General features: G+C 41.5%; 1 protein-coding gene across 3 annotated transcripts in view; it reads left to right on the forward strand.

The window, feature by feature from the left end:
• Window positions 1-4258: 4258 nt before the first annotated feature.
• Window positions 4259-19286, forward strand: part of ABCG2 (ATP binding cassette subfamily G member 2 (Junior blood group)) — a 141569-nt gene continuing 126541 nt past the window's right edge. Inside the window, exons 1-2 of one of the 3 annotated variants that reach the window (XM_053217140.1) lie at window positions 4259-4775; window positions 14094-14499. The gene's annotated coding sequence lies outside the window, so the exon portion shown is untranslated. Of the gene's footprint in view, window positions 4776-13934; window positions 14500-19286 lie in introns of those variants that run through there. The other 2 variants (XM_015073634.3, XM_053217141.1) reach the window with 2 other exon arrangements.

The following is a 19286-nucleotide window of genomic DNA, read 5'->3' on the forward strand; positions in this document are numbered from 1 at the left end:
ATAGGTGTTTGGCAGTGATACTGCAGACCTCAGCATTATGCATTTAACATAAGCAATTTTCTTTTTTCTTTTTTTAATGTTTATTTATTTTAAGAGAGAGAGGAGGGGAGGTACAGAAAGAGAGGGGGACAGAGGATCTGAAGCGGGCTCTGTGCTGACAGCAGAGATCCTGATGTGGGGCTCAAATTCAGGAACTGTGAGATCATGACCTGAGCAGAAGTCAGACACTTACCCAACTGAGCCACCCAGGCACTCCGACATAAGCAATTTTCCATACCCTGTTGTTGACTGAATAGTTGCACTCCATAGGCACAAGAATTTCTTCTAGGTGGTATTCCCTGAAGGTAACTTGGTAAACTCCATGGCATTAGAGACCTATTTGTCCTGTTTTGTTCAAACTCCATACCTAGCGCTCTTTATAGGTCTTGCAATGAGGAGAAAATGTTTGTTGAATCACTGATCATTAATGTTTGTTGAATAAGTTAATGTAGTGCACTGGATTATACTTCCATTAATTTTACATTAGTGGGGAAATAGTCATTAGATATGTTAAATATTAAGCGAAACATAGTATTTAAAAAAATTTTTTTAAATATTTATTTATTTTTGAAGGAGAGAGAGACAGAGTGTGGGGGCGGGGGGTGGGGGGGGACAGAGAGAGAGGGAGAATCCAAAGCAGGGTCCAGGCTCTGAGCTGTCAGCACAGAGCCCAACACAGGGCTTGAACCCACAAACCACGACATCATGACCTGAGCTGAAGTCAGACACTCAGCCAACTGAGCCACCCAGGCGCCCCACAAAACATAGTATTTAATGATGAAGGAATGATATCTCACCTCTTTTGGTGTGTCCTTAGGCGATAGTCAGTTATGCATTTGTATATATATGGTTCAGAGGCTTGTTCCGAACAAAAACCTAAAAGAGCAGTGGTGCGTGAACGACTCTAACCTTGCTTTTTTTTTTTTTTTGGAGACTGAGAGGGGAAATGAATATTAAGGGTCTCTTTCGAATATATTATGCCACTTATTCTCCACAACAATCACACAGGGAAGCCTTTCTAACTATCCTTTTTATAGATGAGGAAATGGAGCATTTGAGTAGCTAATAATGGCAAGATCTAATTCAGACCTCTTTGACTTCAGAATCTGTGTTCCTTCTTTTCTACCCTAACCTCCTTTTATACATTAGCAAAAACAAAACCAATTCACTACTATCAAACATCCATTTTTGCAGAAGGCTCTCTGGTGGACATGAAAAAGAATTACAAGAAATGATCCAGAAATTCTAACTTAGTGGATGGATGAATACATTAGAGTTAGTAACTGAGCATATACCACAAAGATAAATTAGGGTAGAGAACTAAATTATGTCTAAGCCAAGTAAGTATAACTGGGGAGTAACTTTGAGTGAATGAACGGAATTTCTGCTTTAATCAGTACAGGATTTAGATGACTACTTATGGATATCTAATAAGTCAGTTGACCAATGACAAGCATTTACTGAGAACCTACTTCATGTATCTGTATGACAGCAGGGTGGGCCTACCAGGGCTTGGGGAAGGTAGCTGCTTGCTTATCTCCCTAGAAGAACTTTGTCAGAAGGCAGAGAAGTGAGAGAAGTGAGTTATACCAGAAAGCTAGTGTTCACCTGGACAGGTAAAGCAAAGATGTTTGGAGCCAAAAGAGATCTAACCAATGAAGTTGTTAAGCCTTTGGTCACATGTCAAGGGTAGGTTCTTTCAAAGACCAGGAGACCTATGTCATGTCTTAAGAAGGCAAGTGGACAAAGGCAGAACCAGTTATATATTTTGTACAAAATGAAAATGCTAGGCCCTTATTCAAAATGTATTAAGAATTTCAAAGACAACAACACAGAACACTAAACTGAGTGTGGAACCCTTCTAAGGTTGTGCACCATGAAGCTGGCCCTGACCTGAGTGAAAATACTCTAAGAGCAACATTTGCAAGTTAATGCAGAGCACAGAAAAGAAAGGAGCACATCAGCAAAGCAAGAAGAGTACCCTACAACACAAAAATGTATACCAGCTAGGACAGCACAAAGTCTTGATAGAAAACTTTTCATGATGAGAGCCAAAAGGACACTTTCAGTAAAGGTGACCAGGAGTTGTCCAAGACACCTTTACTTACATTGTCTTATTTATTCCTTTCTAAAATACTGAAAGGTGAGACTAAGCTATGCTACATATTGGGTTCCCTAGGAAGCAGGCTCTGAGACAGAGTTCAGATTCGGAGTTTATTAGGGAATGCTCTTGGCAACAACATATGTAGCAGGGATGGGAAAGAGGCAGGGGAGAAGTTGGGCTGTGATGGGGAGACCCTTGGCCCTCCACAGGGAACTCTGAAATTGGGATGTCCCTTTAGTGTTGCTTTGTTTTGTTTGATTTTGGCTTAACTAATAAGGCCTTTATTATTTCACAAACCAAAGCAAGGTGAGGTAGGTGACAGGTTGGTGACATCATGAGCATCATTGGAGAACAACAATGTCTATGAAAGTGACTCTCTTCTGCAAGTGGCCAGCAGAACTGAGATAAGGTCCTTTAGGACACAACTGAGTTAGGCATCTGCCCTCATTAGAGAGAAAGGTACAGGTCCCCATAAAGCCTCAGGCTGCTCATTACATTCTCTAGAGAGAGCACAGATGTCTACTTCCCTAAATAGGTTGAGGGTGACCACCAAGATGTGGCAGGTAGAGCTGAGATGACTTGTGTCACAGAAACTGGCAGTGACAATTTTGGCAAGGGCCCCAGGCAAGTTAGGAAGTACAATACAACTGCTGGAAGCTTCCCACATATCTAGAACTTATAGGGAGATCTCCCCACTGTGTATATTCAGATGTATGAGTTTCAACTTCAGGAACATGTCTCCCTCATAAAGGTTCTCCTTCAGTGTCATTATATTGAACAAGGACATAGCATGTTCCCATGTTTCCTGTATGTCTATGGCTTTGCTTCATGTGAACTTTCCTGTGCCCAGCGAGGTGAGACCTTCAGCTGAAGGCTTTCTCAAATTCACTGCACTCATAAAGCCTATCTGCTTTGTGAACTTTCTAGTGCTGGATCAGAGTAGGCCATTGGCTGAAGACTTTCCTGTGTTTGCCATGCACATGAAGCCTTTCTGTGTGGTGGTGAACTTTCTGGTGCCGAATGATGTTAGACCTTCAGCTGAAAGCTTCCTCCATTTGTTGCACTTGTGAGGCCTTTCTCTGATGGGAATTTTTTGGTGCTTAGCAAATCTGGCTCTAAAGGATTTCCCACATTCCCTACACTCATGACGCTTCTCTGCCATGTGAAGTCTTTTGTGTTGAATGAAGTCACCATTAGCGGTACAGAGTTTCCCATATACTCTGCACTCATTATGCCTTGCTCCAGTGTGAACTCTTTTGTACAATAAGGCTAGAGCTTTGGCCAAAGAGTTTCTCATATTTGCTGCACTTACAAGGCTTTGCTTCAGTGTGAATTCTCTGGTGTTAAAGGAAAATGAAGATGTGGGTGAAGAATTTTCCACACTGGTTGCATTTATAAGGCTTTTTTCTCTGGTGTGGGTTTATGAAGCTTAAAGAGGTTCAATCTTCCAGGGAAGGCTTTCCTACATTCATTGCACTTCTAAAACCTTTTGAAACCACTAAAAAAATGTAAAAATGGATGGAAATTAAGATGCACACGCTAATGCTTTACTAAGACCTGACTTTGAACACTCTTTTCCCCCTATTCCTCATTCTTGGAGCCCCCCTCTCCCCTCCACTTTGTTTTTCTGTAGACTCCTTTGTTCCAAGAACTTTGCATGAATGTTGACATCTCGCTGACCTTAATGTATACTTAGTGATGAGACTTAGACGGTCCATGACAGCGCTAGTCATGAGACCACCTTGAAGACGTAGGGCTGGCAGCTGGGACCAGATTACTATCGAAACCGCCCAGATCCCATATTTTCCTCTAAAACCGCTCAGCCGTTTACCCCGACGGGTCTGCAGCTTTGAAGGCATTAGTCTGCTGCAGCCTCCTTTGCCTGCCAAGGAAACAGAAACTATTGTTCCTTTGTACCCCAAACGCTGTCTTCGTGTTCTATTTTGGCTCCGGGGCACAGAGGTCGTTTTTCCACGACAGTTTCTGCAGCGCGGAAGATGCACGCCCTCTGGCGCCCGGCTCTGAGGGGCTGCTGAGGTGGAGCCGCCGCGAGGATTGGCGGTATCTCCCACCCCGCCGGGCGCCGGGCCGCGCAGGCCGCGCAGGCCGAGCAGGCAGCGGGGAGCCGCACCCGACGGCAGCCAGGGCGGCGGGCTGCGCGCTGAGCCGGCTCCCTGCTCTCCCCGCGCTCCCAGGGCTGGGGCACTGCGCCCCGCGGCCGCTCCCCGGCCCTGCGGCGCCCGAGCCTCATTTCCTTAATTCCTTTGGCATTTGCCGGACAGACAGTGGCTTTTCGACTCCTCTTTTCTCTTTTATTTCCTTTCCTAGTTCTTTCCTTCCTCTCTTTCTTTCCTGGGAGGCGGCTGGGACGAAACCTCCGCCTCAGACCTCTAACTGAAGTGGAGAGAACCGCCCCGCATCCGCTCCAAAGCCCCGCTTTGGGCACCAGGCCTCTACAGCCCAGCACGGAGCTGTCAGCAGATGCGGACTGTTCGGAAAGAGGACACGACTGTCAGCTGTCGGCGGGGAGGCGGTCCCCTGCCTACGGGGCTACTCGGAGAGGATGGCAGATGAGAGCTGTGGTCTGGCAGGGCGCCCAGCGGCTGGGGGAATAGGTTCTTCAGTCCTGAAGGTAGGTTCTGGAAGCATAAGGCAGCATCCACTAAGTGTCAGCAACACTAAGATAAGGCTGAAAAGATCGAGGGATTTGCTCAGGGTCCCACGGGGATTTCTGACCAGCTCAAACCCTCATTCCCAGGAACTGTGCCCGATTCATAATTTGTTAAAATGTATGGCCTGGGTGGCTATGTTTGCGCCAATGTATGGCCTGGGTGGCTATGTTTGCGGTTTGGACAACATTCCGAATAGAGTCAATCTTAGCTAGTCAACAACCAATCAGATTCTGTCTTTAAAATCCGATTAAGGGATGGGCGGGCTCTCTGACTGTATAAGGGGAGGAGCTAGGATCAAGCTGAGCAGGCTGTTTTTTTTTTAGATAATGTGAGTATGCAGAGAGAAGATACTTCCCCAAAGATGCACAGGAAAGTGGAGGGAGGAGCTGCCTCCATCCCCACAGAGCTTCCATTCCAAACCCATGGCTAATCTGAGAGAATTGCTATACAGACCAAAACTCCTGCATGACAAAATACAAAAAGTAACTACCTGAGGGTGCTGGCTGGGGATTCAAATCCAACCCTATTTCATCCCAGAGTCCATTATTTTGCACTGCAGAAATAATCAGCATGTATATATTAGTAATTAGATGGGGGAAAAATTCATAGGGAACCTGAGAATGCCACAGCTGCTTACTGGAAGCCAGGAAGAATAGAATAATGGGAAAATGTGTCAGGGCAAGAAAGAGAGGACATAGTAAAAGCACACCAGACCAAGACAAAAGTTAACCAAACTCCTATGCTACATGCCTGACTGCATTTGAGGCTCCTACTTCCCCATTTCTCATTTACTGCATTCTACCGTCTGACTCCACCACACCAATGAAACATTCATTTCAAAGGTCCACAATGACCTCCTTGGATAAATACACCGATTCCTTGTAGCTTTTTTTTTTTTTTTAAGTTTACTTATTTTGAGAGGGAGCATGCAAGTGGGGGAGGGGCAGAGAGAGAGAGGGGGGAGAGCGAGAATCCCAAGCAGGCTCCGCACTGTCAGCATGGAGCCCAATGTGGGCCTTGAACTCAACAACCACAAGATTATGACCTGTGCTGAGCTGAAACCAAGTCAGATGCTTAACCGACTAAGCCACCCAGGCGCCCCCTTGTTTTTATTTTATTTGACCTCTCTTCAGCATTCAGTGTTCCTGGCTACTCCCCTGGCATTCAGTCTCCTCTCTTAGCTTTCTTATCGCCTCTTTTGTGGTTTTCCTGCAAAATGTCCTGCAGGACAAGTCTCCCCTCCTGGATAAATTAAAACTCTTCAGCATTGCATAAAAGACCCTTTCTTTGTGGTCTGTTCTCTGCTACTGCTCCAGTGTAATTTGTTCCACTTCCAATCTCCTTCCTATGTTAAGCTTTATGCAAGTGTAGGTCTATTTTTCTCTCTCTCTGTAACACATCCCCCTACTTCTTTCACAGGCAAAGTTCAAAATTCAGACATCATTTCCTCTAGGATGTTTGTTCTGGGACTCCTCCCGTGTGAGTTAAGTTCCCCTTCTGTTTATTCCCATGACATCCAATACTTAACTTCTATCCTAACACTTACTACCCAATATTATAATACTGTGTTTCCTTCCCTTTCTTCACCTTTAGTTTGTGGATTCCTCAAGGGCAAGGACTTGGTCTTCCTATATAGCCCTAACGGTTATCACAGAGTGGAACATAATAGGCCTTCAAAGAAGTTTGGAATGCATGAATGACATAATTCAAATAGGGGAGAGTTATTATCTCCCTCCTGAGCCTTATTTTAAAACTTGAGAGTACCTTCCTCTTCCCAAAAGATGAATCATGGAAAGAAGCAGGATCACTGTATTACTAAGAGGAGTGAAGTCCTCAATTTCTTCAGTTACAACCCAATTGGATAGGTGGGCTGAGCACCATTGTTTTAAGATCCTGTTTAGTCGGTGTTGGCAAGTTATGCTGGCATAGCTGAGAAAGCATGACTACAGTGCTTAAAGTGAGAAACAATTATGATGTAAGAAGATCCCAATCTAAGAGACTTCTTAGGTGCTGCGAAGAACATCTTTCCACTGTGATGTTTCTCTGATGCTAAACCTGCTTTTAGAGATCAGATAAATGTGAGACACATTTCTAATGCCAAAGCTTAAAGCCCAACTCATGAGGGAATTCCTGCCCCAAAGTTCTTATTTAGAAACTGAGAGAAAATAAGAATCTGTTTTCTTATAAAGTTTTTTTAATGTTTATTTATTTATTTTGAGAGAGAGAGAGAGGAAGAACATGAGCAAGGGGGGTGGGGAGGAGGCAGAGAGAGAGGGAGAGAGAGAATCCCAAGCTGGCTCCATGCTGTCAGCACACAGCCAGACATGGGGTTCAATCCCACGAACTGTGAGACCATGACCTGAGCCAAAATCAAGAGTCAGATGCTCAACTGACTGAGCCACCCAGGTGCCCCAAGAATCCATTTTTGTTTTGTTTTGTTTTGTTTTGTTTTTTAATCTAACCCTCTTGTTTTCAAGATTACACAGTTTGTTAGATGCCAAACCAGGAACTGGCTTCCAGGCCGTACCCCAGAGGTTGCTGTGTAGTTCTTTGGGGACAGGGGACAGATAATTTTACTCAGGCATAGACAGACACACAGTGGGTATTCAATCTGTTGAATGAAGGAGGGAATGAATGAATGTGCTCTATTATAGTGGTGTAGATGTAAGGGAAGGGCACTGTCATTTCTCCAAAGATGGGAAAATTTAGAATTTTAGGGGGACACAAATATTTATTTCAAAAGTAAACTTTATAAAAACAAAGGACGAAAAATGTTTTGGATGTCAAAAAGGTCTATGTTAAGTTGTTGAATAATTTGTCACTAATTTCAAAGGATGATGGAGGGGCGCCTCGGTGGCTCAGTCGGTTGGGTGTCCGACTTCGGCCCAGGTCATGATCTCACAGTCTGTGAGTTCAAGCCCCGCATCGGGCTCTGTGCTGACAGCTCGGAGCCTGGAGCCTGCTTCAGATTCTGTGTCTCCCTTTCTCTCTGCCCCTCCCCTGCTCATGCTCTGTCTCTCTCTCTCTCTCTCTCTGTCAAAAATAAGTAAACATTAAAAAAAAAAAAAAGATGATGGAAAATCATCTTCTGAAATGTTGACATGTCTGCATAAGAAGCATAGGGGCAAAATGCTTGAGTGTGAAGTCCCAGTTGCCTGAATCCTGCCCTCTTCACCTACATAACTGAGCAGGTTATTTAACCCATGCTATGAATCAGTTTCCTCATTTGCAAAATGGGGCTAATAACAGCACATCAGGTTGTCATGAAACAGTGAAATACACACAACCTACACAGTCATATGCCCATTTTCTGCCACTAGTTCCTGTCTCTCTAGATGTTAGTTTTGCTTTTGGTAAACGTTTTCTTTCTATGGTTTTTTTCCGCTTCCCCTTGTGTGCCTTTCTTTTCCTTTCACTAACCTTCTACTTTTTCTCTCTTTTCATTTATTTCTGTCTCTGCCTGACTGAATTTCTTTTTCGTATTCTTTTTTACAAAAAAATGTTTATTTATTTTAAGAGAGAGAGAGAGAGAGAGAGTGCAGAGGAGGGGCAGAGAGAAGGAGAGAGAGAATCCTAAGTAGTCTCTGCACTCTCAGCGTGAGGGCCATGAACCGCGAGATCATGATGTGAGCCAAAATCAAGAGTTGGACACTCAACCAACTGAGCCACCCAAGGGCCCCTATCCTTAATATTCTAATACCTCTTCCTCACTTAAAAAGTGACTGATGGCTATGAACTTTAGTATATCTACAGAACAAGAAACTTAATAATAACTGTTAAAACCCTGTTTTCTTTTTTCCAAACGAATTTTTGATATCTGCCATGATCATGCATCTTTTCTTTTTTTTTTTAACATTTTAAAGTCAGTGAATACATTTACGTTATTTTAGTTCTGTTTTTCTTCACCTCACATAACTTTATGTGGAAGGGGATCAGGATATGCCACTTTGACATAAGGATTATTTTGAGTTGAAGAAAACTGAAAATCAACAGATGTAGAAAGAAGCCTTCTTGGTGCCTCCTGTATTGCATTAAAAGCAGAAACTTCTTAGAAATGAGGCTGTCATAAATCCCTCTCCAGGATGGGTCTACTCCTAGAAGAGAGACCAAGAGTAATCCTGCCATAAATCAAATCCTTCGTGGCCATGAAGAAGATGGAAATGACCACTCACACATTCATAGACAAATATTATCACAAACTTTTTAATCTCCAGTTTGTTCTTCTAAAAACCCATTTGTCTTTCCTAAAGAAACTTATTTTTTCTTCCCAAAGAGGTCTTTTTTCCACTCTCCTCATTCTCCTACCAAGTTCAATAGAAAAATTTCTAACTTTAACCATTTAGCTTCTAGTTACTTCGATATGAATAACCTTTTTTCTCCTGTTAATCTGTCATTTGTCAGTATAGTTTGCAGGTCCCCAGGAACTACAGCTTAGAGGGAAGCAAAAGGTTTTCTTCCCCAGACAGTTCATATGCCATGCGTTAATGTAGACCATCTACTTGTTAACTTTTGTTGATTGTGATATCATATACTAGAGTTTATGCTGCGTTCCCCTCTTGTGGGGCACATTGTTTCTAATTTTTGCTGTTTCAAACTTTCCTTCCCTTATGCCACTTTCCCTTGCCTCCTCTGCCACAGCAGATCTATACAAACACACAAATGCATGATTATGTAAAATATATATAAAATGTACTATATTTCGTGTCTAGATCTTCAGCCTTGCGAAGAAAAGGAAGAACCAGGCAGTGTTGCCATCTAGAGAGTCTCTCTTCTCTAGGGAACTGATCTAGACACCAATCATAAACTTTATTGTACCTCGAATTCTCAGATTCTGAATGTTTATTAACAGCACAAATGTACCAGGCAATAAAGAGAGGTGGGGTCAGTCTGCCAAATAAAAATACTTCCTTTGATGTGAGCTTTCCTCTCTTAGAGCTTCTTGTGTCACCAGTTCAGTACATAACAAGTATGAAGAGTTAACAAGGACAATTGGTCATAGTTACTAATTTTCTAGTGTGCTGTTTGGCTTTTAAAATTTGGAAGCAGCCACCGAGGCAGATTTGGCATTTCGAGATTCTGCTACAAGTGTAATTTTATTTTTTCTAATGTTTATATATTTATTTTTGAGAGAGAGAGCGAGAGAGAGAGAGAGAGCACGCACTTGGACAAGTAGAGGAGGGACAGAGAGAGAGAGGGAGACACAGAATCCGAAGCAGGCTCCAGGCTCCGAGTGGTCAGCACAGAACCCGATGCGGGACTTGAACTCACCAACCGCAAGATCATGACCTGAGCTGTAGTTGGACACTTAACCGACTGAGCCACCCAGGTGCCCCAAGTATGATTTTATTTTAGGTGATGTTTATAGGCTCAGTTTATATTGTCATTTGTTTTATAATGCTGATTATAAAGCCTTAGTTAAATAATTACTGTGTGCACAGAATCATGCTGTTAGACTACAAAAGCACCAAATGAGGTCCTTAACTCTCAGAAGCTTATAATTGACAAAATGAGAAACCAAAGCTGTAAGTTCTGAGGAACTTGTAAATAATCATTTTGAGCTTTGATAATAAAGATATGGAACATAGAATTTTTGACTCTTAATAAACAGTTGCTAAGTCTTGGTTTACTTGTAAGCCTTAAAGGAAATTTGGAGCAACTGTTCCATACCCTGGAACATAGGGATAGATTATCACAAATTTCTCTGGATTCATTCTACAGAATTCTGAAGACCCCATTACAAACCAGTAGCTAGAAAACAAAAAGTTTGGGATACTAGAAAAGGCCCTTTCATAATTTCCAATGGCTAAGCTAAGAAGTGGTCTCTGTTACTGCCTCTCAGACCCCTGAGAAATGATTAAAGACAAGAAAAAATAGGACTGGCAAAATATTTATCTGGGACCGCCTTCCTTACTTCCGTCCCTTGGTAACTTGGAGTGGATTCCTCTCCACCACCATGCTACTGATTCTGATTAGAATCACCTGTGTATGTAAAAGACTTCTGTTCTTTGAAGCAGGGATGGTGCTGGCTGCTTTCAACCTTTCCCTCTTTCCAGTTCTAAGGACTTCGGTCAACCTGCTTAAACAAGATTGGGGATTAAATTGCACCTACATCCTTATACACTTTTTGAAAGAAATGAAGAATTAATAAACATGATTTTTGCCACAACTTGTCACCTTTGGCACAGTGTTGCCCTTATAAGAAATACTTACCCTCTGTCTCCGTAAAGAAATAGCTGGTGATTTCACAGAGGTTCTAGGAATGGTCAGTTTACTCCTAGTTGACTGCAAAATAATACACATAGTTAGATAGTGTGGTAAGTCAATGGAAGGACTTCCATTCAGTAAGTTTCTGTCTCCTGTGTTCTATCTTATTTAGCTTGGAGCCAGCGATTTTCAAATCTTATTCCACAGAACCCAGGAGGGCCTCAGGCATTTTATTCTAAGTTTTTAGAAGTTGGTTTTTTTGTTTGAGATTGGTGTTTATCTTTGATTCTTAAGCATATACAAATAATACATGAATATTTTCTTGTGAAAATTTGTGACTTTATTAAGTACACTTTATCAAGCCTCTGTCCAGTGGTATACTTGGCACAATTCTGGGGACTAAGGATTTTTTTTATGAACAAAGCAAATAAAAATCCATGCCCTCATAGAGCTTGCATGCTAGTGGAAGGAGAAAAGCAAACATAATTAATAGGGAAATTACATGTTAAAAGGTGGTAAGTGCTATCATCAAAAATAAGATGAGGCAGATCAAGAATGTTAGTAGGGGCGCCTGAGTGGCTCAGTCAGTTAAGCTTTTGACTGACTCTTGATTTTGGCTCAGGTCATGATCTCATGGTTCATAAAATTGAGCCCTATATCAGGCTCCTTGCTGACAGTGTGGAACCTTCTTGAGATTCTCTCTCTCTTTCAAAATAAATTAAAGAAAAAAAAAAGGAATTGCAATTTTAAGTTAGGAGGTCAGGGCAGGCCTAATTGAGAAGTTACCATTTGAAGAAAAACTTGAAGGGAATGAAGGAATGAGCCATATATATATAAATAGGGGAAGAGCATCCTGGGCAAAGGGAACAGGTAATGCAAAGACTCTGAGATGGGTCAGTGTATGTGTATTTGAGGTACAGCAAGGAGATAGGTCTGGCTATATTACAGCTAGCAAAGGGAAAATGAGATCAGAAAAGTAGGGGTGAGAGATACAGATTGTAAAGGTCTTTGGCTTTTACTCTAAGAGAAATAGGAAAGTATGAATACACATTAAACAACAGAGATGTATGTTGTCAACAAAGCATCCCCACCTCCTAATCCCATACTGCCCAGAGATTGCTGCCATTTTGGGTCATGATTCTCTAGAAGTTGTTTTTTTGTTTTTGTTTTTGTTTTTTGTTTTTGTTTTTGTTTTTTTTAATAAAAAACCCACATAAGCGTGCCTGGGTGGCTCAGTCAGTTAAACGCCAGACTTCGGCTCAGGTCTCACGGTTTGTGGGTTGGAACTCCACATCAGGCTCTGTGCAACAAGCTCAGAGCCTGGAGTCTGCTTCGGATTCTGTGTCTCCCTCTCTCTCTCTGCCCCTCCCTTGCTTGCACTCTGTCTCTCTCTCTCAAAAATAAACATTAAAAAAAAAAACCCATATAAGTTTTTTTATATGGGTACCTATAAAAACATGTAATTTTGTTTTGTGAGGATGTGCATGTGTTTTAACATTTTGTATGTCCTGTGTTAATTAGCAATTTGCTTTTTACAATTAATTTATTTTGGAGGTCTTTCTTTGTCAAGACAATACATATATTTCTACCTCATTCTTTTAAACTGTTGAATACTCCATTGTATGCCTGCACTACATTTTATTTAACCATATCTTTTCTGGTAAACAACTTGATGCTAATTTCTTTCCTTCTTTCCTTCTTTCCTCCCTCCCTTCCTCTTTTGACCTCTCTCTTCCTTGCTACCTTCCTTCCTTTTCTTTTTCTCCTTTCCTTATTGAATTACTATTGTCTTCATAGTATATTTAATAACATAAAATTACATTATATGAAACATGTGAGAAAACTTTAAAATGAAAATTTGTGTTCCCTTTTGTCAAAAAAGCAATATGAATTTCCTAAATTGGGATCACTTAGATCTGCCTCAGTGGAAAAGAAGCTTCAGTGACTTCTTAAGCAAGGATTTATCTAATGGTTATTGCTCTGTAATAAGGGGAAATCATGAGAGCTTGAGTCCAGTTACTCTGAGCCTTGCTAAGAGTTCACTGGGTCACCTTAGCCAAGTTGACCAGAGGTCTGTATCAGTGGGAAGTGAGGATCCAGGGTCCACAGTCTATGCTGGGTTGTCTCTTCTCCCCCTCAATACCACCTGAACCAATATGGAATTCAGCCAGCTTGGCTGTTATAGGTCATGGGTGTTAGTCTTTTCTACACAAACTTGATGTCAGCTCCTGGAGTACAGGGACCATGTCTTACATTCCATTTTTTTCCCCAACAGTGCCTAGCTGATTCTTAGAATCATCATTACTTATTTTTAACATGTATTTAAATTATCCTTAAAATTGTATTTGCAAAGTTAGCTCTATTTGGTTTAGAATAAACCTTGCAATAAAATTTCAGCCATGTCTATGGATTTATCAGCATTTCTTTTAAACGTACCATTGATGAGGAAGTTTGTAATTTTGCACTACTTTTTACCTTTAGGCCTTGCTCATATACAATCGCATTACTAGTATAATGCACACATGCTTTGCTTAATTATATTCCAGACAAGATACCTCTGCTTTGCCATGCTTACAGCACAGTAAAATGGTCAACTGTGCAAATGTCCTATTATTTCACTTGACATCATCATGTTTTCAGAATACAAAATGCCTATCTAATATGGTCTTACCTTTCTATTCTATTTCTGGCTTAGAAAAGGAGAACATTAGCAGGCTAGCGTGTTCTAAATATAGCCTCTGTCTCCTCTTCGGATCTCTGGTGGGTCTTTGCCCTGAAACCTAACGCTGTCTTTGCTTTGTTTTCTTTCACTTCCTTTCAAATCTGTTGTCTTCCTGCTTGTACTTTTTTGCCAGAAGGCAGGGCCTATGAGAGGAGACCCCCCGATTTCGTCAGAGCTGGCAAAAGACAGGAAGTTTACACAGAGCAAAACTATTTGCTAGGATTGGTTTTGACCCTTCCTCAAGTTGTTGCTTGTGTCAGAGATACTGTTGTCAGGATTCTGTCGTGCAAAGAGAAAGATAAAAATATCTTTCTGACTCGTGCATTTTCTCCCTTTCCCATCCTCTTGCCAGGAACGCTGGAAATGGATCCCAGGCTGATTGGAGGCATTAGGTCGTCAGTTTGAATCCCAGTGGTCGAGAAAGAAATGTGGGTAATAACTAGCTGATGGTGGAGAAGAAAGGAACTCAAGGAGGTATGAGAACCGTTCATTTTACCCTGGACATTTCCTCAAGGCTAGTTTTTCTGGAAAGCCTCCGTCTTCCTGGTTGTTGCAGGACCTGGCTGAGGAGCTGTTCCATTTCCTCTCTGATTCTTTCTCTTACCTCCTGAGGACTGGCAAAGGGAAGGTCCTGGAACTTTAAAGAGCTGCAGTGTCTATGGGAGAAACTGTAAGGAGAGAAGTCTTCTCAGTATCACCACTTCCTCTCTACCAAGGCTCGGGCTGCTTTCCTTCGAGCATCACACATCAAAAGTGAAGTGAGTCATCTGTTTTTAATTTTTCAAGTGTTCAAACTAAGTAGAGAATCTTGGTTCTATTTTGGTATGGGCTTTAACAAATGCATCACATAAACCAGTACTTCTCATACTTTAACGTGAATATGAATCACCTGGACATTTGGTTAAAAAGCAGAGTTCTGTGGGTCTGGTTTGGGCCTGAGACCCTGCATTTCTGCAGGCTTGCAGGCAACCTCAGATCTGCTGGTTCATGGACCATGCCTTGAGTAACAAGGCCTTAAATCCTCTAGGCTTTTTGCTTTTCGGGGGAAAAGGATTGGGGGATGCTGGTGGAATGAAGGGACTTAACCCAGTACATGATTCATGTAGAGCACCTGAAAAGAAAATCAGTCACTTTCCCTGCCCTGGTTGTACCTGCTTTAGCAGACTACCTCTAGAATTTGGGGTTTCTGTTAAACAGGTTCTAGATGTGGGAAGCTAAGTCACCCCAAGTGAGAGAGAATGTTGGGCTGCTCCTTACACTGCATGGGTCACATTCAGCAGAGCCAGAAATCTTTAAGTGTTATAATTTTGGGGATTAAGTGTCCATGTCATGCCTCAACCAGTATAGCTACTGGTCACTTTGAACATTTCAGCTTCAATTAAAAATTATGAATGCTTGAAAAATAACTGGTGTCCCTACCACCTACCATTTCGAGGTGAAGATTGTAAGATACAGGAATCTATTACATGGTTTAAAGTCAGTTCGAGTAAGGAATATAATGAATAGGTTTTGTTTTCTTATGAGAGGCCTTTAAATTCTCCCAATAGTAGCTCCATCTTAAGTGATTCACATTTATCTGAAAGTCACTTTTCATCCAAGAGACAATCCAAAAGGAAAAAAATGAATAGATTGGAAGTGTACCTATTCTGTCCCTAGTTGAAGGGAGAAAATAGCAATGGGAGAAAAGAAGGGGGAAAGAAAAGAGAGTGGTGGCCTGCGATATCCTAGCTTTGCAAAATGAATAAAAGAAACCCACCCTAGATATCAAATTCTTACCCACACATGCATGAGAGTCCTTCCAGAATGGTAGCTTGTGTCTTCCTCAGCCAGAGAAATGTGCTAGAAACAGAATAAGTAAATATACATTTTGTTGTTTTGATGAATGAACATGCTGAAACTATTTGTCATTAAGTTGAGGATTATGCAATGGAATCAAAGTTCAGAGGAATAGACAGGCCTGGTGAAGCCCAGAATGAACCCATTAAACCATCCAGAAAGGGGAGAATTGCTTCTGTTTTCTATTATGGAGTAGAACCAGAGGTGATATTTAAAATTTTAACAACCTGAGAGGCACAAACATTGACCAATCAGAACAGAAGCTACTGTAAACAGCCCATATAATAGCAAATGCTAGGCCGTAAGAATGCACAGGACTGAATATTGGCCTAAGCTATTACAGGTTTTAATGAAATATTTAGGGGAGGAGAAATTATAAAGCTACCGATGAGTTCAAAGATATATAATGGTATTCCTACCACCATCTGCTGATGCTCTGGCCCCATTTTCTCAGTGAGGACACTTCCCTCTTTTCCTGTCTTGTCAAGGCCAGAGCAACCCCTCATTCCAGCTGTGTATCTCCTACAACCTACACTAAAGAGAATTCTCTTAAGTCACTGCAAGACTCGAACTCCTATCCACTTCCTGAGTAGCAGGGAAGATGCATCTATTCTATTGTAACGAGTTGCAGCAGAAAATGAACCATGTTATCCTTCCATACAAAGCATTGTCACATACATTATCTCACTTGATTTTCACAAACATCGTGGGGTATAGGTCAAGGGGATCACTATTTTACCCTGTCAGTTAAGAAATTGAGGCTCTGGTTAAGCAATTGCTGAAAGACACACAGCAGGTTAGTAGGTGTGTGGATTTGACCTGGGCCTGATTGCTTGAAGTTCAGGTTTATCATGTACTTTTATTCATCCTTTCAAGCATCCTCTCAGGACCTTTGACAACCTGTATTGTTCTGTAGTAGGATCTTTTTTTTATGACATAGTTTGAAAGCTTTGTAAATTAAAAAGAATTCGATTTCTACTTCTTTTGTCAAAATTATTCTCATGTTTGTCTTAAGCTTTACCTCCATTAAGGCCTTTACTGCACAGCAATAAATGTTTTAGAGCAGTGAATCTCAAACTTTGTCATGCTTAAAAATCACCTGGGGAGCCTGCTAAAACTCAGATTCCTGGGCCCTACCTCCAGAGACTCTGACTCAGTGGGTCGGGGGTCAGGCCTGAGAATTTGCACTTCTAATAAGCTTCCAGATGAACCTAATGCTGCTAGCCAGAGACCATGCTTTTAGACTATGGGCACAGCTTCAGTATTTTTTTATTTTATTTTATTTTATTTTATTTTATTTTGTTTTATTTTATTTTATCTTTTAATTTTTTTTAAGATTCTGTTTTTAAGTAATCTCTACACCCATCATGGGGCTCAAACTCACAACGCCAAGATCAAGAGTTACATGCTCTACTGACTGAACCAGCCAGGCACCCCTGCAGTAGGTATTTTAATATATATTTTTTAATGTGTATTTATTTTTGAAGGAGAGAGAGACAGAGAGTGAGTGGGGGAGGAGCAGAGAGAGAGGGAGACACAGAGTCCAAGGCAGGCTCCAGGCTCTGAGCTGTCAGCACAGAGCCTGATGCGGGACTCGAGCCCACAAACCATGAGATCATGACCTGAGCCGAAGTTGGATGTTCAAAAGACTGAGCCACCCAGGTGACGCAGTCAGTATTTTAAAATAACATCTTCATGGTTTAGTGAGGGAGCTTAATGTGCTTAATAGCACAGATTATAGAGCCAGAATTCCTGAGTCTGAATATTGATGCCCTCACTTATACAAGCTGTGTAATTCTGGGGAGGTTAACCCTTCTGTGCCTCAGTTTCCTAATCTGTAAAATGGAGACAATGACACTACTACCTTAGAAGAGAGTTGTGAGGATTAAATGGCTTAGCAGTGCTAGGCTCTCTCTATACAAATTTGCTCTTTTATTACTAAGTCTTGCTCAATTCATAATTATACTTTACAATGGAAACACGAGCAACAAGAATTCACACACATATCAGATGTTCTTTGATGTAGATGTTACCCATGACTTAATCATGAGCCAAACGTGCTCTTGTGTTATTTGTGTGAGTCTATGTCCCAGGCTGTCAGTTAGCACTTCCCACCAAGGGGAGAGAGAGCAGACGATGCTGAGAAGTTGGGAAGAGCTTGGTCATTCAGGGCCTTTTGTGTCATCCTCAGGATTTGGACTTAACTCTAACAGTGATGAAAGCCATCAATATAATTTGAAGGTGGGGAGTACAATCATAATTACATTTTAGGAGTTTAATGCTGCAGTTTGGAGGGTAGTTTGGAAGACGGTGAGGCTACAGGCAGAGGCTGTTTGAATGGACTGTTTGTGATCATCCTGGAGAGAATTAATAAAGGCTTGAACCAAAGCAGTAGGGTAAACTCAGAGCAGCTCCCATGGTTCAGGTGATGGAATGGAGCATATGTCATGAATCAGAAAGGAAATTTGATCTGTACTAAAACTCCTTAGCTTACACCTCTTCCCTATATTGAAATCCCTTGAGGTTGAGGACTGAGCCTAACTCATATGTAGTCCCAGCCTCTGGCTCCCAGTAGGCCCGTGATAGATGTTTGGTGAGTGAATGGGTGAGGGAGAACAATCAAACCCTCTTGTGGTTTATAGGATTCTGTGATCTGGCTCTTACTTATCTCTCCAATCTCACCTTTCTCCTCTCTCACCTTTATTCTGGTCACACTTGCCTTCCTTTGGACTTTTGAAAATGGTCCAACTGTGGCCTCCAGCCCAGAGTGTCAAACTGCTGCCTTTGGGGCAAATCTGTCCTGCCACCTGTTACTATAGATAAAATTTTATTGGAACACACTTGCGACCATTTGAGTGTGTCTTGTTTATGGCTACTTTAGTGTTATAATAGCAGGGTAGAGTAATTATGACAGAGACCACATGGCCTGTGAAGCCCCAGATATTTGCTATCTGGCCCTTTACAGAAAAAGTTTGCTGATCCCTACCCTAGTTCTTTGAAATTGCTGTGACCTCTGATTTAAAACTCTAACCTCGACAAAACAGCATTAATCAAAAAACTGTGGTACTGACATAAAGAAGAACATACAGACCAATGAAATAGAGTGGAGAGCCCCCCAGATAAGCTCTAATGTGTGTGCTCAAACGATTTCTGACAAGGGTGTCAAGACCATTCAATGTGGAAAAGACAGTCTTTTGGAAAAAATGGTGCTAAGAAAATTGGACATCCACGTGCAAAAGGACTGTCAGACCCTTATCTTGCACCATAGACAAAAATTAAGTCAAAATGAACCACATGCCTAGACATGAAAGTGAAGAGTACAAAACTCTTAGATGAAAACTTAGGAGAAAAGCTTCATGATGCTGGATTTGGCAGCGATTTCTTGGAAATGATACCAAAACACGGGCAACAAAAGAAAAACTAGATAAATTGGACTTCTTCAAAATTAAAAACTTCTGTGTATCAAAGGACATTACTAAAGTAAAAAGAAAACCCACATAATGGCAGAAAATATTTGCAAATCATCTAATAAGGAGTTAATATGTAGAATATATAAAGAATTCCTACAACTTAACAACAAAAGCCAAACAACCCAATTAAAAAAGGGCGAAGGACTTGAACAGACATTTCTCCAAAGACGATATACAAATGGCCAACAAGCAAATGAAAAGATGCTTAGCGTTAGTAATCACTAAGGAAATATAAATCA

The sequence above is a fragment of the Acinonyx jubatus genome, chromosome B1, assembly GCF_027475565.1.
Source record: "Acinonyx jubatus isolate Ajub_Pintada_27869175 chromosome B1, VMU_Ajub_asm_v1.0, whole genome shotgun sequence".
Classification (NCBI taxonomy): domain Eukaryota; kingdom Metazoa; phylum Chordata; class Mammalia; order Carnivora; family Felidae; genus Acinonyx; species Acinonyx jubatus.